The sequence below is a fragment of the Cupressus sempervirens genome, chromosome 1 (genome assembly GCF_028749045.1).
Source record: "Cupressus sempervirens isolate cs-2001-9-10 chromosome 1, ASM2874904v1, whole genome shotgun sequence".
Taxonomy (NCBI): Eukaryota; Viridiplantae; Streptophyta; class Pinopsida; order Cupressales; family Cupressaceae; genus Cupressus; species Cupressus sempervirens.
In genome coordinates this window covers 260,122,705-260,148,179 of record NC_143118.1, presented here as the reverse complement: position 1 = coordinate 260,148,179, position 25,475 = coordinate 260,122,705, and positions in this window count along the sequence as shown.

Below are 25,475 nucleotides of genomic sequence, written 5' to 3'. Positions count from 1 at the left end.
TTTTGAGTACTTTGTTTCTACTTTGTAACCAATTTTTTTTAATCTAAAAATATATATATTTATGTCAATTTTTTCATCTCCTTCGAAAAGTGGTACATAATAAAATTTAATATTTTAAAAGAGTGACAGTCCATTCGACACACATAACTTTTTTTCTAGAAATGATAATGAAGTAATTCTTTTGGCATTAGATTTGTAACATCAATATCCAGAGGATACATTTGGTTTGATTCATTTTGGTTGAATATTGTATAGTTTATGAAGTTTTGGACTAACACAAATTGTAATTCAGGCATACGTTCCGTTTGACACAGATAATTTGAAGTTAATTTATCATAAGCTGAATTTATTTTTTGAATAGAAAGGTCTCTCAATAAGCTAGTTCCTACATATTTTTCAAAAAAAAATTGACATAATTTACTAATTTTCCTAAGGTGTCGAAGTCAATTGATGTTCAATCGGTAATGAACCTATAATGAGTTAAACTCATATTTGAAAGTCTTAATGACTAAAATATGTATTACAATTATAGTTTTTGGAAAGCTTGTTCCGAGTAGCACATTTTGACATTTTTTATTTTATAGTAGGAGATCATTCAATCTCAATTTTGGAGGTCAAAAGAGCCAATTTCATTTTTTTTTCAAAAAATAACACCAAAAATATGTAAATTGACATGTTTGCATGAAAACTATGTTTGCGCGATCATGTCTCATATGTTCGTGTGAACATGTGTCCGCGTGAACGTATGTGAAAATATTTTGGTGGCCAAAAATTTAAGTTAACGTGTTCGTGTGGACATGAAAAATAATTTTTGTTCGCACGAACATAAAAAAAGCCAAATTTACCATGGTCTCAAACGAAAAAAAAAAATTTAATTGGAAAATCACTATTTGAATATGTTCAAACGAACATGTCAATAAGGTATATTTGAACGAACATAACTTATTTAAACTCAATATGTTTGTGCTAACAAGTAATTGTTTTATGTTCATGCGAACATAGTTAGAATGTTCACGTGAACATACGTAAAATTCAATATTGGAATTTTTCATCATTTTGCGATTTGCTTTGTCCCCCAAAAGTGGTAAACAATATTGTGGGTTCATCCCCATATTAGTGTGTGTGTGTGTGTGTGTGTTGTGTGTGTGTGTGTGTGTGTGTGTGTGTGTGTGTGTGTGTGTGTGTGTGTGTGTGTGTGTGTGTGTGTGTGTGTGTGTGTGTGTGTGTGTGTGTGTTGTGTGTATGTGTATGTATATATAGATATATATGTTTATATGTATGGATATATGTATATAGATATGTGTATATATACATACATATACATACATATATATGTGTGTGTGTGTGTGTGTGTGTGTGTGTGTGTGTGTGTGTGTCTGTGTGTGTGTGTGTGTGTGTGTGTGTGTGTGTGTGTGTGTGTATCTATAGATATATATACACATATACTTATATATATGTATACATATACATATAGATATGAAAACTATGAGATGGATCTGTGGTGAATGAATTTATGGGTAAATTTTTGAAGGACTGATCTTCACAGCCCCCTCTTAGAGTTGACTTTCCCTACTATGATTACAAAAATTGGTATTAGAGTGTTGCTTCTCTGGAAAGGAAAGCTTTGCATCTTTGAGGAAAGATCTTGAAGATGGAAGTCTACAAGTTGGGAAAGACAATTGAGAACCAAAAGATTAAAATCTAGCTTGCCCTACATCAACTAAATGAAGTAAAAGATGAGTTAATGTGGTCATTGAAGAGAAGGAAAGAGATAGTTATTGAAGAGAATGACATACGCAACAAAGAGATTTATACTATTGGATTATTTATAGAAGGAAACTCAAGTGAATTTGAAGCAGTAGTTACAGATCTGATGGAAAAGAGTGGAGCCCTAACTGAAGAGGTCAAAAGTATCAAGATAAAATAAGAAGTCCAATCAATATTGCTATGTGAAGTGATCAACTAGAAAAAGAAATTTGAAGAGGACGAAGTCATCATTGAGGATAACAAAAGGATACTAACCAATAGTCTAGAATAGAAGACATTAGAAGTGCAAAGGATTGTTGGCATGCAATTGGAAACATTGAATCAAATGATGATTTCCAATCACAAATTGAATGGGAAAGATATTGAGATCACAACAATGAAGTTGTAGAATGAACAACTGAGAAATGATTTGAAAAGAGGAAAAGAATTTTTTGAAAGATTAACAGACCTAATGAAGATATCAAGTATTTTGAACAATTGATGAGATCTCCTAAATCCAATAGTAATACTATTGGATTGGTTTACACTAGTACTGAAGAAGGAGAATCATCTAAACATGGTGAACAAAGGAGTAACAATGGTAAGAAATACAAACCTACTTATCATAATTGTGGTAAGATAGGTCATATAACAAATGTTTGTAGGAGCAGGACTACAAATCAGAATCCTAAGCAAAAGTTCATGGGTCACTGCCACAAGTGCAACAAGCAAGGATATCAGGCACATAAATGTAAGACAAGGACATCAAACACATAAAGATTTGAAGGTTACTACTACAACTATAAGAAGTATGGACATAGAGCATATGAGTGCAAATCAAAGCCTAACTAGTCATCAAACAAGCAAGCTAAGGTAAACCATACTGTCAAATTTTACAATTGGGATTACAATACAAGGTATAGTTGTCACTATAGTAAAGAGTATGGACATGTTGCTGAAAATCGCATTAGAACACATTTCTAAAGTGATTGCAAAAGATGGTTGAGTCAACCTACATGTTTTAGTTATTTGAAGACTAGTCGCATAAGAAGAAATTATCCAACAAGATCAAAAGAACCTAGTTGTAAATTTAATAAAGGAAAAGGAAAGGTTGATGTTGAATAAGTCAAAGTGTAGATGAACAGAACATGGAAGAAAAAGCAAGATTCTAGTAGATCAAGCTCAGATAGGATCACTTCATGTATTGGATTAGGTGATTACACCATCCCCAACTAGGAAATTAAGAGGTATGTATGGGACTAATATTTCAAAGTTCAATTATACATCAATTCCAGGAAGTCAATTCTAAAAGGATCATATATGCATAAATAAAGATGCAAAGTATTATTTAAATCTTAGAAGGAATCTATGATCTTTCATGTTACTATTGAGCATGAAAATTTTTACTATGGTTTTCAAGTGAAAGTCATTTTCAAGCTATTGAAGATGATAGTGGTGGCCGAGCTTGTTGTGGTTGCTAAGCATGGAAGGAATTATATGGAAACTGAGTGAGTCAAAATTGCTATTAGATTTGACCTTATAGCTATGTAAGCACTAAGCATTTATTGTGAAGTTTTAAGGGCTATATTTATGCAAATGGTTTATGGGATTCAATAAAACTCTTTATAGAATCAACAATATCATCTAATGATCTTAGTATAGTTTTCAATCTATTAGACCTCCTAGGCCTAACCCCAAGGCCTGCCTCCTAGGTGTACCCTTAATTCCCTTGAAATACCACAACCCTTTCTATTGTATCACTATCCTAAATTCCATGAATTTTCACTCCAATAAGTCCCCTTCATGTTCTTTATTTATCTGTGCTTTTTGTACAACTTTATTGAATCTTGCTAAAATTTCAAACAAGCTCTTTTTTTCCTATGGATAGACCCATACACAGATAGATGTAACATTTCAAAAGGACTAAAATTATCAATCTCACCATTGATAATGAGAAAAATTAGTTTTTCACCAATATACTTAAATTTTAGAAAGATCCAACAATTGGTTAAAAAGATGCGGGCCTCGCACTGAGCTGCATTTTAAGGGTTTTTAGGCTTCCAAGATAGATTTTAAGTTTATGCTTAAAATGCTTCAATTTTTAGCATATATTTATAAATTACATACACCATTAGAAAGAGGACTCAAATACCTTTCTAGAACATATACCTAATGATGTCCTTCTTTACACCAAAACTACAAACTAAATAGATTTTCCCAATCCGCAGGCTCATCCAAATGCAGGGATCAGCATAGGGAATTAAATAACTTCACTTGAAATATATAAAATAACAATTTAAAAAATCCATTACCACTTTTCAGTAGATATCAAGCATTTTCAATCATGGGAAGGGGTAATAGAGTCCTCTATTTGCATGTCAATGTTAAAAATCAAGATTCTAGACTAGTTGACTGTAATTTGCTTATAACTTTTCAACTAGATTGATTCAAAGCATGAGACCAAGTGAAAATGAAATGTAATTGAAAGAAATAATTAAATATAACAACAATAAATTGAAAAAAATCTTCACACTATCCATACAATGCATCAAAACTCCTAGAAAACACAAAAAATAAGGTGTAAAAACACTTTTTCTATACTTTCAATGATGGATTTCTTCACTAACACAAACCAACCCCAAAAAAAAAGAGAATTCCTTGAATTATATAAGCCTTATCATGTGTTTCTATGGTAACAAAATCCTCTTATCCTTTCACAATGCTAAGTATCCTTGCAAAATGCTAAGTTGTCGACAACCTAGGGAATGTGGATTAGCACACTAGCATGTTTGTCACATTTTTAATACAAATGAATCTCAACATAAACAATATAAAACCATCAATGAACTTAAGGTGGACTATATCAACCCCTTATATAGCCAAAAATAAGGTCATAAGAGCATTTCTTACATAGAAGCTCAATTAGGCCTATTACAAAGAAAATGGACTATGACAAGTGTTTTATTACAAACGCATAAACTTATGAGATTAACTAACTCATCTCAACACAGCTAAACATAATTAAAATTAAAACTCATTAATGAGACCTAACTATCTTTTTTTCCTCCAAGGTGTCTTCATAGTGAGGGTGCTCTGTGCCATACTCCCCTTAGATGAAAAACTCAAGTCCCTTGAGTTACTATGTTGGCCAAGTAGTTGCCACGCTTCAAAATATCAACTTTAGTCATCCATATGACCTTTGATTTAGGTAAGCCATTCCACTTGACAAGATACTTCTTGTATACTCCTTTCCTCATCTTCTTGAGAACCTAGGAATTAAGAATGCATTCCAATGTGATAGGCTGAGGTGTGGGTATGTCTTTGACCCAATCATGAGTACTGTCACTTGAAGTTGCTGACACAAAAGTGTCTTCATTTGTTATACCCTGGAAAGGGTAAAATACTCCAACATTAAATATGGGAGAGATGCCCAAATTTGAAGGTAATTCCACCTCTTAAGCTTTTTTTCTATTCTTGTGCAATATCTTGACAGGTCCAATATTTTTCATCAGCAACTTGTTTGCGGTGCCTGTAGGAAGCCTTACCTTCCTAAAATATGCTAGGACTAAGTCACCCACCTTAAATTGAAGGTCTCTCTTCCCTTGATCAGCCCTTTCTTTGTACTTTTCATTTTGCTATTTTAAATGTCTCCTTACTTGGTCATGAAGCGACTTGATATGGTTTGCAAACATGTATCCTTGAGCACTTGTTTCATCTTACAAAGAAAGGTCTCTAAGCTTGAGAATGCCACTAGGATGAGCACCATAAACTATTTCAAATTTTTTTTAACCTATACTTCTATTGTTTGAATCATTATATGCATACTCTGCTTGTTCAAGAATAAGATCCCATGACTGCTTGTGTTGTTTAGTTAAGCATCTAAGAAGATTTCTCAAACTTCTATTAACTAACTCTATTTGTCCATTAGTTTGGGGATGATAGGCTGAAGAGAATGATAATTTAGTTCCCAAATTATTCCAAAGTGTCCTCCAGAAATGACCAAAAAACTTGCTATCTCAGTCACTAACAATGTTGATTGTAATCCATGAAGTCTAACCACTTCCTTGAAGAATAGACCTGCAACAAGGGAGGCATCATTTGTGTTCTTACAAGGGATAAAATGAGACATTTTTCTAAACCTATCCACCACTTGATAGACACTATTATAGTCTCTTGGAGTCTTAGGCAATCCCAACACAAAATTCATACTCACAAATTCTCGAGGTTGTTGTGGAATGGGTAGTGGATGGTATAGTCCTACATTACATCTTGTTCCCTTAGCTCTGGGACATATGCTACATTGCTCGAAAAACTTTTTGATTTTAGCTTGTACCTTTGGAAAATAATAATATATGGTCACTTGTTCTACTATCTTATCAAGCCTAAAATGACCACCCAGACTTCCTTGATGTTTCTCCCTAATGATGTTCTCCCTCATAGAACTATGAGGTATGTAAAGCAATGGTCCTTTGAATAAAAAACCTTCCTACAACATAAAATGAACATGATCAACTTTAAATTCCTACAAATATTGCTGACAAGTATTATAGATTTATTTGAAATCTTTTTCTTCTTGGTAAAGTCCCTTGATGTCTTCTTGGAGTGCCAAAAATCTCCTACTTAATGCATCAACCACCTTATTGTTGACCCCTTTTTAATTTTTTATGGTAAAGGTATAGGCTTGCAATTATTCACCCCATTTAAGGTGTCTTTGATTCAATGTATCCTATCCATTCAAGAAACTAAGCGCATGGTTATTCGTGAACACAACAAACTCTTTTGGAAGAAATTAATGTCTTCATTTTTTGAGAGCTTGTACCATAGCATATAGTTCCAAATCATATTTGGAATACTTTTGTTTGGCATCATTCAAATTTTCAGAAAAGAAAGCAACTGGAAGGCCTTCTTGACTCAAAACTACCCAGTAGCCCTTTAGCTGGCATCACACTCAATAGTTAAAAACTTATTAAAATCAGGTAGCCTAAGTGTAGGTAACTTCACTATTTTAGTTTTCAGAAACTCAAACCCCTTATTACCCTCTTTTGTCCTTTTAAACTTGCATTTCATTTCTCGCTTTATAATATTAAGAATGGGTGCACACACATGACTGAAATTTCTCACAAACTTCCTATACAAAGAAGCCATTACATGAAAAATTCTAACATCTCCTATCCTTTTTGTATGTGGACAAATCAAGATTGCATCAAATTTAATAGGGTCCACCTATAAACAACCTTGAGAAATAAGAAAACCATGGTAAACCAATTCAGTTTTACAAAACTCACACTTCTCAAGTTTGATTTTCAACTTGGCCTACTTCAACTTCTTCAACACTAGCTCCACATGATTGATATTATCTTCTTTGGACTTGCTAAATATTAAAATATCGTCAAGATTTACAATTACAAACTTACCAATGAACTCAACTAGAACTCCATTCATGAGCCTTTGGAAGGTACTAGGTGCATTTGTGAGTGCAAAGCATCACCAACCATTCATAAAGCCCTACATTTTCCCTAAATTTTGTCTTCCACTCACCCTCAAGTTTGATTCTAATATGATGGTACCCTAATTTGAAATCTAGTTTGGTGGAAAAGCAAGCTCCTACCAAGTTGTCCAATAGATTTTCTATTTTAGGCATTTGAAAATGGTATCTTATTGTAATCTTGTTAATGGCCCTTGAGTGTGTACACATTCACCATTTCCCTCCTTTCTTAGGTACCAACACCTTTGGAGCAACACAAGAACTTAAACTTTTCCTTATGAAGCCCTTATCCATCAGCTCTTGCACTTGTTTACCAATTTCTTCATTTTGACTAGTAGTCATTTTGTAAGAAGCTTTATTGGGAATATTAGACCTAAGTATGAGATAAATGTAGTGACTAATATCTGTCATAGGTGGTAATGAGTCTGGTTTATCATCCCCTATAACTTCTTCATATTGTTTTAGCAACTCTTGTGCTTCTTGTGGAATGTCGTTCATGAAATCTAGGTTTGTCTCTTCTTTTGTTTTTAGGATAATTACATATCCTTTCTCTCCTTCATGATTAAGTATTTGTAGGAATTCTTTCCCACTTAACATCATGACACTAGACCTCACTTGTTTCTCTTCATGTTGATTAGTTAAAGGATCCATTTGATACTTCTTTCCATCTTTGACAATAATGTAGCTATTCTTCTCCCCATCATAAGTAGACTTCACATCATGCTGCCATGGTCTTCACAAAAGTAAATTACATGTATCCATAGGAAGGATTTCACATAAGACCCTATCCTTGTACTCTCCAATCTCAAATTCTACCCAAGCTTTTTCATATACCAACACATTTTGTCCTTTATTTAACTAAGACACCTTATATGGAGTAAGGTGTGGTAGTTTTTTGAGCTTTAGTTTTTCCACCATTTTAATAAAAACAATATTTTTTGTAGATCCTAAATCCACTATTACTTTGTGAATCTTCCCATGTGACTTACATATTGCTCTAGAAAAAGTCTTCCTTTGTGGTGGTTCTTTCCTTTGAGGTATTTCTAACAAGGTTCTTTTCACCATGAGATTCTCTCTATCCATAGTAGGTCCTACCTTACCAATGGCTATCATCGGTGATGTTGTATCTTCTGCTTGAACTAAATGTGTTCTTCTTTTGCCAACATGTGGACTTGAGGCTCTCTCTATACATCTACTAATAGAGTGGCCCACTTCATTACAATGATAGCATCTATCCATAAATATTGGGGTATTTTTGCCTCCTTGTTCCCGTCTACCTCTGAAATTACTTCTTCACCTATATGTGTGTCTTAAGGATCCTCTTGATGAGCCTCCATGTCCTTCAAATAGACTATTCTCCTCTATTTTTGTAGTATTAGGACCTCTTCCAAACATGCCCCTTCCTCTAAAAATCCTACCTCCTCTTTGCTTTTGTTGCTGCTCATTTCTTCTCTTGAACTTTTCCTCTCCCCTTAATGCCAACTGAAAACATTTGTGTACACTATCAGGAGTGAGAATGTAGATATCATCTTGGATATTGGTTCTAATACCATTCATGTACCTTTCCAACCACTTCATTCTCATGCTTCTTGGCTCTCAAACTTAGTTTATGAAACTCTTCTATATAGCTTGCATCTAACTCCCTTTGTTTCAGATTCTGAAGTTTTTTATGAAGTTTTAATTCATAGTCTTTTGGAAGGAATTGTGCCTTGAGTCTAAACAAGAAGCTATGTTCTTCTTTCCCTCTTGCAATCTTTCTTCTTGGATCATGTTCCACCATACTAATGTTGATCTGTTTAGCCTTTACTTGGCTACATTGACCCTTTTTTCTTCTACCACCTCTTTGTAATCAAAATGGTTTCCTAAAGCATCTATCCACTCCAATAGCTCTTCCCCACTTAATTTACCACCATACATATGTATACCATCCATGTTATCCCTAGAAATTGATTTAAATGCATCCATCATTACCTTTTGATCAGGAGCAAGTACTTCTTTCTTTTCCTTAGCTTCCTCTTCCTCTTCATCTGTCTCTTCACCCCACTCAATTTTCATTTTCATTTTATCTTTCTTGGGAATTCCTTCTTTCTCTTTACCTTTTTCTTGGGTCTTCATTTCCTCCAACATTTGTGTCACTAGTTACCTTACAACATCCTAGTTCATTGCCTTAGAAGGTATTGAACTACCTTCAGATTATTTTATGTATGATATACACCACTTCTAGCCAATATATGGCTCTAATACCACTTTTATGTAGATGGTTTATGGGATTCAATAAAACTCTCTATAGCATCAACAAGATCATCCAATGAGCTTAGTATAGTTTTCAATCTATTAGACCTCCTAGGCCTAATGCTAAGGCTTGCCTCCTAGGTATAGCCTTACTTCCCTAGAAATCCCACAACCATTGCTATTGGATCACTACCCTTAATTCCATGAATTTTCACTCCCATAAGTCCCTTCAAGTTCTTTAATTATCTATGCTTTTTGTAAAACTTTCTTGAATCTTGCTAAAATTTTGAACAAGTTCTTTACTGCCTCTGGATAGACCTGTACATAAATAGATGTAACTTTTGAACAAGGACTAAAATTCTTTATCTCACCATTGATAATGAGAAAAATTAGGTTTTCACCTACATACTTAAACTTTAGAAAGATCCAACAGTTGGTTAAAAAGATACGGGCCCCACACTAAGCTACATTGTAATGGTTTATAGGCTTCCAGGATAAATTTTAAGTTTATGCTTCAAACACTTCACTAATCAGCATATATTTGTAAATCCCATAAACCATTGGAAAGAGGGCTTAGGTACCTTTCCAAAATATATACCTAATTATGTCTTTCTTTACACCAAAATTCCAAACCAAAAAAATTTTCCCTCTCAGCAGGCTCATCCAAACATGGGGATCAGCCTAAGGCATCACTAGAACTTCATTTGAAAGCTTTGTACAAACAAAATAAAGAATATAATACAATGTAAAAACTCCATTACGAGCACACTAGAATGTTTGTCAAATTTTTAATACTAATGACTCTCAACATAAACTAGATAAAACCATTAAGGAACTTAAGGTGGACTATATCAACCCCTTACACAAGCCAAAAATAAGGTCCCAAGAACATTTTTTCCATAGTAGCTCAATTAGGCCTATTACAAAAAAAAATGGACTATGACAAGTCCTTTATTACAAACACATAAACTTATGAGATTAACTAACTCATCTCAACACAACTAAACATAATTAAAATTAAAACTCACTAATGAGACTTAACTATCAACTTATACTCCAAGGTATCTTCATAGTGAGGGTGCTCTGCACCATATATGGTCAATTTTTGACTCATTTTCAATTATTCAAGATTGAAGTGAGCAAAAGAGCCAAAGGAGAATTGGAAAGAAAGATTCAAGCATTTGCAAACTAAATTCAATTGCTACTCGATACTAGTCATGATATTTTTAAGGTATTTATTGTGTGCCAAGCTACGATGTTTGAATTTTTGAAAACCCTTGTTAGTTTTTATGGCATCTAGCTCTTCGTCCAATGTGGTTAAGGAAGAAAAGGAAGTTTTGGATATTCAATTGATAAGTAATGAGATCAAATAATCACATTTCTAGGAAATTCTTGACATTGGATATAAAGGAGACCCATCTAGTGTGTTATCAATGATACCAACAAAATTTTTGATTATACAAAATAAAAGATGTTAATACACTTGTAAGGTTGGAAGAATTAGAGATATGGAAATAAGAGAAATTTAAGGAAAATTTTGTTAGAATGGTGTATTGAAAGAAGAATTCAAGGTTGTAGAGAGAAAAGGTTTAACTCATGCCCTATATTTTCCAAGCATGTTGAAAATAGAATGGAATAATATTGTTCTTATTACAATTCATGACAATTCTATGTGGTTAGAGGATGGCCCTATAAAAATAAAAAAGGGGACCATTCATAGAGTGATAGTGTATCAAACCCTAGACAAACCTAAGATAGGGAGGAGTGATGTAAAAGAGGAAATTGAAAAGAATATAGGGACACTATGGAACAAGAGAGGAATGACCATAGACACACTTTCTGATCCCCTAGTTGTTTCACTCCAGTAGGTTAAATAGTGTACCATGTATAGGTGTCAATTTGGGTTACAAGATAGTAAAGAAAGACCATTCTTATGACCTTGTTGAGTTACAACTCTAACGGTTATCAGAAAACTTGGGAGCCATAAGGAAATCAAAAAGTGCACAATGCAAATTTGGTTCAATACTTGTTTATATATTTTTCTATGTGCATAACACTTTTCCCACATTTGGGAAAGTATCTTGGAAGACTAATAGATCAATTTCAGTGCAAATTAGTGATTTTATAGAATAACTTGGAGATAATTTTGAGTCTGTGATGACTAGCTACTTGAAGACTTTCAGAAGTCAATGAAACAAAGACAGAGGATTCCAATATCACTACTCGAAAAGCATTTCAATGATGTTTGTTTTCTAGTTGATATTGATTTCACATATATAAAAGATGATGTTCCAAGGGTGAGATGGCTCAAACCATTGCCTTATGAGATTAATATTGATAAGACATCTATAGGCATCACTATGTTACTAGCATAAGAAGTACATAAGAATGCTATTGCTTTTGGGAACTATGGTGTAGCAAAGTCAAAGATTGCAATAGATTTAAAGACAACTTCTATAATGAGGAAAAAGAATAAGCTTGTGAAGAAATCCAAAGAATAATTTGGTGAAGGGGCAAAAGGAGATGAAGAATATGAAGATAATGAAGATGATTAAGATGCACCTGCCCAAGCACCTCTTGCTCTCACACAAGGTCAATGTGAAGACCAAGGAGGAGAAGTGGAAATTGATGAAGGTTTTGAGGGAGAAGAAGCCAATGAAACACCATTTTCCATAGAAGAAAAGAAGAGAAAAGAAAAGAAGCTGGCAGCTAGAAAACCTAAAAGGGTTGTGAAACCAAAGCCTATAGTTCCTATTACTAGGGATAGCATAAGAGCTACTACCAAGAAGACACATGAGGTTCATAAGCCTAAAGGCAAGAGAGCTAGTACAACTACACAAGGAGATGAACTTGAGGAGAAGAAAAGAAGGAAGTATATTGCCCTAGATGAATCAGATGAGGAGAGGAAAAATTCAAATGATAACACCCAATTAAAAGTGGTAAGTCATAGTCCCTCTTCTGATTTGGAAAACTTGTGTGGAAATATTAAGAAAAATGCTAATTTAAGTGGATTTACACATGTTGAGTTTGATATACTTGAAAAGATAGAAAAGAATAAAGTATAAGAATTTATATATGCCATGATGGAAATTTTTAAGAAGATACCAATTGTGATTGCCAACTCTCTACCCAAGAGCCTACAAGATAGAGTTGAACAAATATGGCAATATAGTCTTACAACTGAAAGAAACATTAGAGAGAATATACTTGCGAGAGTGATGTCAAATCTAGACAAATCTGAAATGACAAAGGCTATTAATAAGTACAAGGGAAGATTTGCTCCAAAGTATCGAGTCTTTAAAATCCTACAGAACAAAAGTGAAGAGGTTGTTTAGTAGAGCACATATGTATGGAAGGTGATCTATGGGCTAACAACACAAAACGATATCGAGAAAGCACCTAAGGGAGTAGGTGAAGACAAAGTAAATAAAGAGGTAGTTGAAGCAACATATGATGAATATGTGATGGAATTACATGGGGAAGGCACCACAGAGGCAACAGTTGAAGAAGAGAAACAAATAGACTAGAATGTACTAGTATTACAAATGCCAAGTGCTAGTCCTCAAGAAGATATAGTAAAGGTTAATGATGTGTTTGAAATCACAATTCAAAACATCAATCTACTCACAGAGGAGGATATATAGAAGATATTGATTGATTCCACCACCAAGGCACAATTATCTAGTCATCTTGTTTTGGTGAGTGTGAATGAGATTGAGAAGGAAAAATTGGTATCTATAGGGGAGAAACCACAAGCATTATCCATTGCTCCCAATCAATCTGTAGAAGTGGAACCTACCATGCATATGGTAGTATACTAAAGGGAGGACACCATGCCTTCACATATCAACACTAAGGTACAACATGTTTTAGTACCAGCAATTACAATAATTGAGAAAGAAGGGACACTAGTTCAAATAGGTCAAGAAGCTAGTCCTACACCTACACCACTAGCACAAGGTGGAGCATAAATCAAAGAGAAGGAGAAGGATAGGACTGAAGATTCAATTTTTACTACAAAGATAGAGGAAGTAATAGAAATATAGACATTGGTGACATTCCCAAACACTACTACTCTTACTCCTAGTCAAGCACTTCACAGGCCAATTATCGTAGCTACACCATTGCAAGCATCAATTCCAAGTCCTAGCACATATACCGTTGATGAAATGACATCCTATGGTTACATAATGTTAGATGAGATGATTGAGTTACCAAAGTATGATCTTACAACAATCACAATAGAGAAGATAAGCATATTGCAGAATACTCTGGTAGGAAAGAAACACCAAGAACTGCTTTGAAGGGAGCACAAGAAGAAAAAAGCACTTCATGATATATTTCTTGATGCATTTAGCCTTATCACACTTGATGAAGCCAAGCCAATCATTGAGTAGCTATAAAATATTATAGAGAAAATCAATGATGAAGACCTAGATACCAATGTAAAATTATTGGAATGTTCTTAGAAGAAATTTCAATCCAAGGTGGATGAACATATATCTAGTGCCATTGCACTACACTAGGTTGAGTTAGCAAAAAAGATTAAGGGCGTAAACAAAGCATTAGAGAATATTTTCTCTCTTTACACCAAGTTGTGTGATACAACTTTGTTCACACAAGAAGTGTAGTGACATATTGATACTTTGCAAGGAGATATGAAGCTAATAGGTACTACTCTACCCAATTCTCCATCTCAGAGTCAAAAGAACTTCAGGAATTTGATGAACTCCCAAGGTCAATTGGCAACCCTACATGCTCAAGATCCAAACATTTGGGCTACACTGATTAGTGTCTAGTCTATGTTAACCCCACACATGGAGATACTACACTAGGAGCTATCCTTTGTAGAAACATTGATGAAGAAAGATTCCCCATCTTTCTACACATGAAGGATTAGTTCACCTTTCTGTCGAGTTATCTATCCAAATCAAATCATTGGAAGTAGCATGTGATAACAGAGATGTAACTTTAAAGATAAAACTTGAGTTCTATAAAACTTTCTCAAAAAAATACACTATAAGTGTATAACCCTTTGACATAAGTGTCAAAAAGGGGGAGAAATAAGAAGAAAAAAGAGGAGTCAAAGACACAAACAAAGAAAAACATATTTCAACATATGCAAAATCTACTCAGTAGGAGTATTCAATTTCAGATTCAAAATAAAGTAATCAACTCAAGGGGAGTTACTAAATTTTGAGGTATGACAGATAAGTCATAAGTTTTGCAAAATTTTAAAGTTTTGAAATTTTCTATGCAATACAAATGCAAAATGGATATTATCTGAGTTATGCTTGAAGAGCTAAGGATATTAATGCAAGACCAAGTATTTTTTCACACATGTCAAAGGGGGAGACTATTAATCTTAGATTAGTTTTGACATATGAGTGACAATATACATAAGTCATTTACTTAGTTCATGTCAAACAAGTAATGTATGCCGAGCATAAGTTGCTAGATAGGACATACTGAGTGTGAGATCTATAGTATGTGTCGAGTAACTAGTAAGTTCCAAGTTACTCAAGTGTCGAGTCATTCAAATGTCGAGTGACAACATTGAAGCTACAATTGATGTCGAGCATCAGGGACTCTAGATGTCAAGTAAAGAGTTTTGGATATAGTTGTTTTTAATGGCACAAACTTCTATGTAAACCATTTTTGAGTTGACTTAAGAAACTTTTTGTGATTCTAGATGATAAGGGCATATCTTTATTGAGGATCACTATGAAGTACATGCAACCAATTAGTTGAAGGGGTGTTCTAAATAGAAAAATGGGTAAACCACAATCATTGATTCATAGGCCTAATCCTAAGTCAACTATGTTTTCTTAAGGAGAACAAACCCTAAACTTTGTATGAATGTAAAAGGAGGAAAGAGAGAAGTTTGCATGCTCAAATAGAGCATTCAAGGTGACTAAGGAGTTGTGAATTGTGATACATTGGAGATCCAATTAGAGGAGAATAGAGGAAAGAAGAGATACATCTTATCAGTGAGGATCAAGTATGCATAAGTAAAGAGGTGATCTATTATTTAGTAGTACAGTGCTAACCACAAGATCATTATTGATACATTCTAGCAGGTGAATCAATTAAATATCTTAATAGAGTAGTCTTAATAAGATGTTTTAAATCCTTTAATAGGGTTCTTACTTCATTGTAATTCAAAGTCCTTTAATCAAACATACTTCTAATAGGGTGTTGAAATCCTTTAACAAGGTAAGATCTAACAATCTTGTAAGCCTTTAATAGGGTAGACCTTTCACAAGGTAGATCATGTTTCATGATCAAACATTGTAACCTTCATTGGATACACTTTATTACTATAGTAGTGAAGATTTGTGAGTGTCATCCCCACCCTAGTTTTACCTTCTCATTGGAGGGTTTATAGGTAACCAAATATCTTGTGTCATACATGTGTTGAATATTATTTACTTTCATACTATGGTTGAATATGTTTAGCTAGCTATTTAAGTTTACATGAAAATTGTGAGATGGATGTGTGGTGAATATATTTATGGTTAAAGTTTTGAAGGACTAATTCACCCACCCCACCCTCCCTCTTAGACTTTAGTTTCCTTGGAGTATTTCCAATAATAAATATATATATATATATACACACACACACACACACACACACACACATGTATGTATGTATGTATGTATGTATAGATACATACATGTATGTATGTATCTATATATATATATATATATATATATATATATACATGTATGTATCTATATATATATACATACATGTGTATATATATATATATACACATATATATAAATGTATATATGTGTATATATATATATACACATGTATGCATCTATATATATACATACATGTCTATATATATATATATATATACACATACATACATGTATATGTACACACACACACATATATATAAATGTATGTATGTATATATACACATACATCATACATATATATGTATGTATGGATCCATGGATGTGTATACATATGTGGGTGTGTATGTGTGTATGTATGTACGTGTATATACATATACACACATACATACATAGATATATGTGTGTGTGTGTGTGTGTGTGTGTGTGTGTGTGTGTGTATGTATGTATATATATGTATACATATATATATATATATATTTGCGTCTATCCCCTTGATATGATATATATTTGGATTTTTTTTTATAAGAAAAACAAGTTTTTGAAGGGAGCCTGAAACCATTTACAAATCATAATAATTTTCAAAGAAGCCCAAACCCAACAAAACAACAGTCTAAAGGTGAAACATGTCACCCAACAAGAACAGTGACCAAAGTGGCATCACAGATAACATAATAATCTTCAATCACACAAACAGGTTTTGAATAGGCACTTGAAACCCCAAATAGGCTTTGAAGGGTGCCTAAAACCCTATACGAAGCCCAAACAACAACAACTCAAGGTGAGATAGGTCACCAAAGAAAAGGTGACCAAGGTGGTAACTCAAATAATAATGAACACTACTACCAAAAAAATAGGTTTTGATCGAGCACCTGAAACCCCAAGGGACACTACAAAGAACAATAGGCCAAAATCTAGGAGAGCCAAAAAAGGACAGCCACATCAAACTTTCCCTTTTGAATCATTATTTTTAGTCTATAATACCATATCAAAAGAGGGATTGAAGGGCTTGACCTTATTTCTTTTTACTATGGTACATCCATCCTCCACCACACTAGCAGCCTTATGCCACTAAAAATTAGCACCATCACAGCCAATACTAGAAACCCCCAAAGCCAGGAAAAAGGCCATAATAGAGGAAGTGATAGTAGAAATTTGAGACAAAAAAACTACACCCAAAAAAGGAAGCTTATGAAGAAATGCCTTGGAAACACTCGAAGGAGCCAAAGGAAAATCCATCATCAAGATTCTAGGAGAGGATGGACTAACAAAGATAGCAGCAAAAGCCATACCAAAAACCAAGAAAACAAAACCTAGAGATGAACTAGCTACCACCACAAAAGGAGCCAAAGGAGGATCCTTCAACAAGAAACCAGGAGAAGATGGTCTATCAGAACTAGTACAAGAATCCACCACCAAAGTATCTTGTAGAGAGTCACCATCCCCCATAGAGGGAACCTTTTGGACCATGTAGTGGTCATCTGAGACCCACTTCCATCATGAAGGGGACATTTTTGGTCTAGATTTACTGGAAGAGCAACTAGTGGCTAGATGACCAGTCAGGTGGCATTTCCTATAGAGAAAGGGGATACCCTCATAGTCAAGAAGAATATTCCAAGATCTAAGTGGAGAATCTAACCAAATCATTTATGGAAGTCCCTTAGTGATGTCAACTTTGACCAAAATGCGAGCCTATGTCGTCCGAACCACATTGGCCATAGTTGTATCAATCATCATAAAACCACCAAGGGATTTCCCCACCTCCTCCAAGATAGAGTCTTCCCAAAGGTGAAGGGGGAGATTCAACAACCTAACCCATAGAGGGACCTTATTAAAAGTTTTTGACAATGGATTGAAATCCTTATGCCAAGGTTTAAACATCAAGTGAAACTTCCCTTCCCAAGTGAAACCATAGTTGAAAATGACATTTCTATCTTCAATAGATTCAAATTTCACAATGAAAAAACCCCTAGCCAAAGGGTAAATCTAGGTAGTCTTCAACATGATGGGCTCACAAATACAGGAAATCCATGCATGCAGATCTGACAAAGAAGGCTAGAAACCCTTAAAGAAAAAAATAGTAGCAATGGTGGAGTAATCAACCATATTGTTGGAACTCTTATCAACTAGAGAAGATTTTAAATTAAACCTAAATTGGTTACATACTGTAATTGGCATAGTATCCTACAGCCTTGAATGCACTTAGACCCCTAGATGCATAATTTGACCACCAATCCTAGCCTCACAGGTAGCCACATTAGCATAGGAAATGGTTGAACCACCCACTACACTAGGAAAATGAGAAAACCCTCTAGGATCAAGAGAAGCCCTAGCCCGAAAAGAAGAAACTAATTCAACCACCATAAAGTCATTCATAAAAACAGAAGCCAAATATACCACCAAGTAGATAGACGAAAGAGCCGAAGTCAGACACTAGAGCTGAATCTGGGTGCAAGAGCTGAAGTCAAAGCCAAAGTTGGACACAGAAGCTAGATGCAAAAACTGGTTATATAAACATTTTCAACCAAATTATCTATAATATTTAAATTTTGGTTACACAGCATGAAACTGTATATAAGAGGCACTTTTGATGGGTTATGACTATCCAAAAAAGTAGACCATAACATGTATATAGAACAACGCCCCTTAATGCTATATATTTTAGCTTGCTATTTAGGGGAGAGGACTCAATAGTCATACACCCTAACTTAGGACTTCTTAAATTCAGTCATATCTATCATAAAATGTACAATTTTTTTTTATAACATCTTCTTCCACTAATTGAGTGCTGATAACTAAGGTTTGAGCTCATCACCATTCAAATTAATATATATTTTAAGGATCATAGTAAAATATGTTCAATTTGTCATTTTTTATAATTGCTACCCATCGTAGTCAATTACCACCCCTAATTGTCACTTGACCATGTCCCAATACTTGCACACATTATCACATTAAATTTCAAAATAGATGATTAATATGTGTGCTTTATTTTAATTACCTAAACAATTCAACATGTATATTTACATAAATATGTGGTAACTTTATTTACTAATACTTTAATTATTCTACTAATATTATCCTATAATAAAATCATTTTAAGCCTTGAAATTTATTATATAATTGTCTTTTATCATTCATCTCTTAATATTGACATAACCCTATTTTGCTATCATTACAAAAAGAATGCCCAATTTATCATCATGATTGTCACTTGTTTCTAGGTTATGGTTGCCACTTGTTGTTTGTATAGGTCACCTCTTATCTATTTATGTGACCTCTTATTGCAGGATAAGACTAACACATGGCACATGAAGATAGGTGAATGAGAATGGACAAGGCCATATTGGTGGTATTTATTTATAGGCAAGTTTGATTTTACTAGAGGAGCTCATATGAGAAGAGGTTACACACGTGCAACTCATACCAGATAGTGAGCAATAGAGGCTATCTCACTATGACTTGGCACTTCATTCCCCTTAACTCGTATGATGTTGAATAACATTGTGAATAATAGATATTCTATTGAATAACAATGCATGCAACTTTTCCACTTCATTCCCCTTAACTCATGTTTTTATATATGGGTATAGAAAATTTGCAGGCTTTCTTGCCATTTGATGAAGCCTCTTTTGTGTTTCAATTTAAAAAAACTCTTTCATTTTCTAGGTGACTTATGAAGAACTCTTGCACTCTCTTTGTCTACCAATGGTTTTATTGCAAATGTTTCTACAAAGATAGTGAAGATCAGTTCACTGTGGAAGTTCAATGTGAGCCACAAAGCATTTTACAAACCAAATTCTCCTAATTTCCAGAATTTGTCAACTTTTCCTAGGAACTTCCTTAATCGAGCTATACCACAACTCACATTCAATCTAGGTAAAAGTTAGAGCTTTTATGAGAAATAGACATAAGTTCTTAATTGGAAGCTGAAATTCATCATAAAGGGTTTTTAGGTTTCACTAAAAAATTACTAATATAAAAATTCATCGTAAATTTGTGAATAATGGTTGGGGGTTGGGGAAAGAGGGTTTTTTATCTATAAAATGTGTCTATTCACACAACTATATTGAATAATTTGAGCCTATTTGAGAAGGTAAGGTTTTTTTAGACCTTACTAGATAATGACCCATCAATCCATTTTTCTTTTTTTGGTATTCTTAAATTTTTGTAATGGATTTTGTTTTCTATTTTTAATTGAGTTTCTCTTTCAATCTACAATATAAAGTTTCTTGATTTTAATAAATAAATGTAAAGAAATTTATATGGTCAGAATGTGTGATCTTTAAATCAGCAAACAACTCTTGTAGAACAATTTAGTGTTTTGGAAAGAATCTTCATTTTTGTATGGATCTATGTAAAATTAAGAAGATATAAATTTATACTATGATTGTGTCTATTGAAACTAATATGTAAATTGCCTCTCTAAAATACATTAATTTTTCTTAGGTTGGATTATACATCTCATCATGAATATCATATATTGACATAGGTAGACCTTCATAGTAAGATTGTTAATTGTGTCTATGAAAAGAGATGTATTGCTATAACTATAGTGATAGATAATAGAAAATTACAAAATGAAAAACATATCATTGGAAAATTAGCATGTTTTGCCCCAAAAAAATGACCAACATTTATAGAAGAAGAATTATAAAAGGACCAGTCTATAAGATATAGCAAAATGACTGGCTTGTGAAAATAAAAGGACAATTCTATAGGATATAACAAAATGACTAGCTAGAAACTATATATTTTGTGCAAATATTCCTCTAAACCATCAAAAGGATTAAGTCTTTTATGCATTTTGTTTCTATTTAAAAAGTCAAGTCTTCATTGCAGCATCAATCTACATTGTAGCATCTTTAGTTCACCATGATACTAGGGAAGGGTTTTGGCTCCTCTTTAGCACTATCTATTGTAGCATTCTTTGGACTAACTAAAATAGCCTATGAGGTGATGGGATTCATTTTCCCAAACATATTTTCATCTAACAACCTACTATTTTGGAATTGTTTTTTTGGAGAATGAGTAGGGCTTTGGCTACAAGTAGCATGGATGTTGTGAAGGGAAAAATAGCTAGGGGATATAATGTTGTATATATCCCTTAGAATTTGATGATTCTTAGGTAAGGGAATTTTTGGAGTACTAAGTTGTCCTTCTCTATTTTCATTTGGCTCAAGAGAAAGTGCTAAAGATGTCCCCTCCCTAGTATTTGTAAGTCCCTTGTTGAAATTATCTTTTGATATCTTATCCCTTCTAAAATCCATCTTTTCTTTCTTTTTCAACTCCCTCTCCTTTTGTTGTTGCACCTTTTCCTCAAGCTTCCTTTGTTTTATTATTTTTCTTTCAATTTTATGTTTATCTTTCCTTTTTCTTAGCTTAGTTTGATGAATTTTCTTTTCCTCCAACTATTTTTTTTTCCTTCCTTTCAACTCTATAACTTCAACCTTCCTTGCTTCTTTATGCTCTTGCAAGATTATGTACTCATTAGATGTAAGCATATGAGATTTTCTTCCCAATCTAAGAGTAGTATTTTTAGATGATTGAATCTCTTTGTAACTCTTTCAATTGGTAGCTTCAAAAATCTTCTTAATGATCCTTGACTAAATAACACCTTTTCACCTTCTATCTCAAAAGCTACAGATGTCTTCAATGCATCTAGATATTTTTTATCTTGTCCATCTTAATCTATATATATCTTCAATGCATCTAGATTATGTTTAACCTATACATCTTCATCTTTAGTATATTCTAGATTTGAACCATCTAAATTATGCTCACTATGACCATCTTCATCTTCATTACATTCCAAATCTAGTGTCTTCTAATTTTTTTGTTTAAGCATAATAATGAACCACCTCTTCTCTTGGCATTAGAGGTGGAGAAGGAATAGATAATTATATGTCTTCATCTTGAAACTCAAGCTATACTCACAATTTCTTGTCTCCTTCTTTAACCCAATTAGGTGTATCCAACTGTGTTGGCATACTCATTTTATCATGTAAGTCATCTTCAAATTGACTCTAGCTAATATGTGTTGGTGAAATTTTGTTTATATTTGCATCATATTTTTCTTATGAACTTGTGTTTTCATTTGCATCATCTTTCTTTCGTTTCATCATTTCTGCCACATAATTTTAAATGGTATCATCATCATAACTAGCTAGTCTTAACATGCATACAATTCTTGCAACATCATGTTCATCTTCAACATTGAATGTATTACTTGGCTTCATGTCATTACAAAGGGAATGTTTATTCAATGGTCAGATTCTAGTTCTTTGAAATCCAACTATAATATTTTCAGGCATAAGGGCAAGTTTGAAAGCTTTTCTTACAAGTTCAACCAATTTTTTTCTCCTTATTTCTATGTGTGGATGTTTGGCCATCCATTTTGACCTTTTAGATTTTAAATATGCCTTAAAGGGAGAAAATACACTTACATAGATAAAAAATTTAATCAATGACTAGTGTGAGTAGACAATTTAAGAAGATCTATGCCCAAAGATATTTCTTCTTGAATTGTGGCAAAGGAAACATTGCTTCCATGTCCATAAAAAATGCACAGATGCATATTTTTGGATGAAGCACCACCTGGAATAGATCTAGCAAAATGATGCAACCAGTTTAAGAACAATTCTTTTTTCATCCAAGCATGTGGTTGTGCTGACATGTAAGCTTGTGCTTCATAGTTAGCAATGTAATTTTGAAGCCTTCTTTTTTCTTTGAAATGATAGAAGCTTGGTATGCTCTGACCCACTGCAATGATACAACATAGTACTATGATCCATTAACTACTTTTAGATAATATTTGAGGTACACTTCTACTTCCCAACTTTGCAATTACTCATATCCCACAATTTCTCCCTGCCTACACACTTGTTTCATCATAGTTCCATATGTGTGTTGGTTCATAATTATTAGAATCATATAATGTCTTCATTTTATTATAAAAATCTACTATAATACTTGGTCATAGCATTAGTACTATATCCCTATCTAGACCCTCTGCAGTTTGTATTGTCAAATTTGGATGGCATTTGTGGAATCCAACCCACCATGATCTACCTGGTAAGTCATTTTTTAATGGATTTGGTCTTGTTTGGCATATGGGAGCCACATGTGACTTACGTTGAATTACCTCCAATCCACGACCAAGATGAGATAAATCTTTACGCTATTGAACAACTTCTAGCTCTTCTTCCAAGGAGAGAATTGTTGGTTGTCCCCTAGTTTTTGTTGTTGTGAGTCCTCTTAGCCAATATGATAAGCTACTAATAGATATTCCCTACTTCTTTATGGATCCTCTTATTGAAAATAAAAACAATTATCTTCAACATCTTGAATGGCATGTTCCATATCCTCTTTTGTCCATTGATTGACTTGGAGACTTTTCTTATTTTTTTGACATTTAGAGGAATTGGAAACTCCATTTGGACTATTTGTATTCTTGGAAACAAGATCTTGATTTGTGTTATCAGAAGTTGGCTTGGTTGAATTATCCTCATCATTAGAGTCAACACCATGTAATTTAACACCTCATAGATAATGAGGTGTCAATTTTTGGGTAGTTCTTTTGCTTCTTCTCTTTCCTACTATCATAATGCCTAAACAAAAAAAATCATCTATTAATAGTCATAAAACATATTATGGATAGATTATATTATAGAAGTAAAAGTGATAGAAAAATTTGTATAGAAAAAATCATTCCGAAGAGAATGATTGAACAATCTTGACTTAATACTATATGATGATACATTTTTCAGTCACTCTTAGAAATAAAACTAGAATATCACAATATTTCCACAAATAACTTCATACTGTATGATGGATAATGATAGAAATATCTATTATATTCTATCATATAATATGTTGTTATTTTTGGGAATGAATTAACACTTTCTCTAAAAATATCTCCAAAATGCACAATATTTCCACAAATAACTTCATACTGTACAATGGATTAGGACATAAATATCTAAATTATATTCCATCATATAATATGTTGTTATTTTTTGGAATGAATTAACACTTGTTGATAAAAAAAACCCCAAAATGCACAATATTTCCACAAATAACTTCATACTATATGATGGATTATGACATAAATATCTATTATATTCCATCATATAATATGTTGTTATTTTTGGGAATGAATTAACTCTTAGTCTACAAAAAATCTCCAAAATGCACAAATCTATCATTTTCTATCATATAATCTGCTATTATCTTTTTTAGAATTATTGTGCTTTCTCCCATAAATAACTTCATAATTTATGATGGTTTATTGTGCCTTCACTCTCTTAGAAATTAAATTTGTGTTGTAGTATTTCCACAAATGACTTATATTTTTTATATTCCATCATATAATATGCTTTTTTTTGGATCAAATTCATTTTTAATCTAAGATTGGTTGTGACAAGTGAGTGTCTATACACTTAATTCATTTACTTAGTTCATGCCGAACAAGTAACATATGCTTAGCACAACATATAAGTTAGAGCATGCCAAGTAAATAATAAATGTCGAGCCACTCGTGTTCATTCCCTTAGATGCTGAGTAGGTAGTATGTGCCTTGTGATTCAGGTGTCACACAAGTAGTGCATGCCAAGTCATTCAAATCTCAAGTGATAGCATTGATGTTACAGTCAGTGTCAAGTACCAAGGAGTTCAAATGCTAAGTAATACAGTTTTGATATAGTTATTTATATTGGCACAAACTACTATGTAAAACATTTTAAAGCCAACTTACGGGTTGATTTACGATCTTTTGTTGATAAGGAAGAATCTTTAGTGTGAATCCCTATGTATTACATGTATCCAATCACGAAAAGAGAAGGTTTAAGTGGAAATATGGGTGAATCAAAGTCATTGATTCATACCAAACCCTAAGTCACCTAGGTCTTGTTAAGGAGGACAAACCCTAAATGTTTTAACAGAAGAGAGAGAAGAGAAGGATATTTTTCATGCACAAATAGGACATTCATGGTGACCAAGATATTATGATTTGAGTATAATTAGCAAAATAAATTAAAGGAGAATAGAGGAAAGGAAACAATGGACAACAGAGAGACATCTAATTAGAAATGATCAAGAACACATCAATATAGAGGTGATTTGACATCAAGCAATAGAGTGCTAATCACAACATCATTACTAAGACATTCTAATAGGTGAATTAGTTAAATATCTTTACAGAGTAGTCCTAACGGACTATATTGAAATCCCCTAACAAGGTGCTTACTTAATTGTGAGTCAAAGTCCTTTAATTAGGCATACTTCTAACAAGGTGTTGAAATCCTTTAACAGGGTAAGACCTAACAATCTTTGTAAGCTTTTAATAGGGAAAACCTTTCATAGG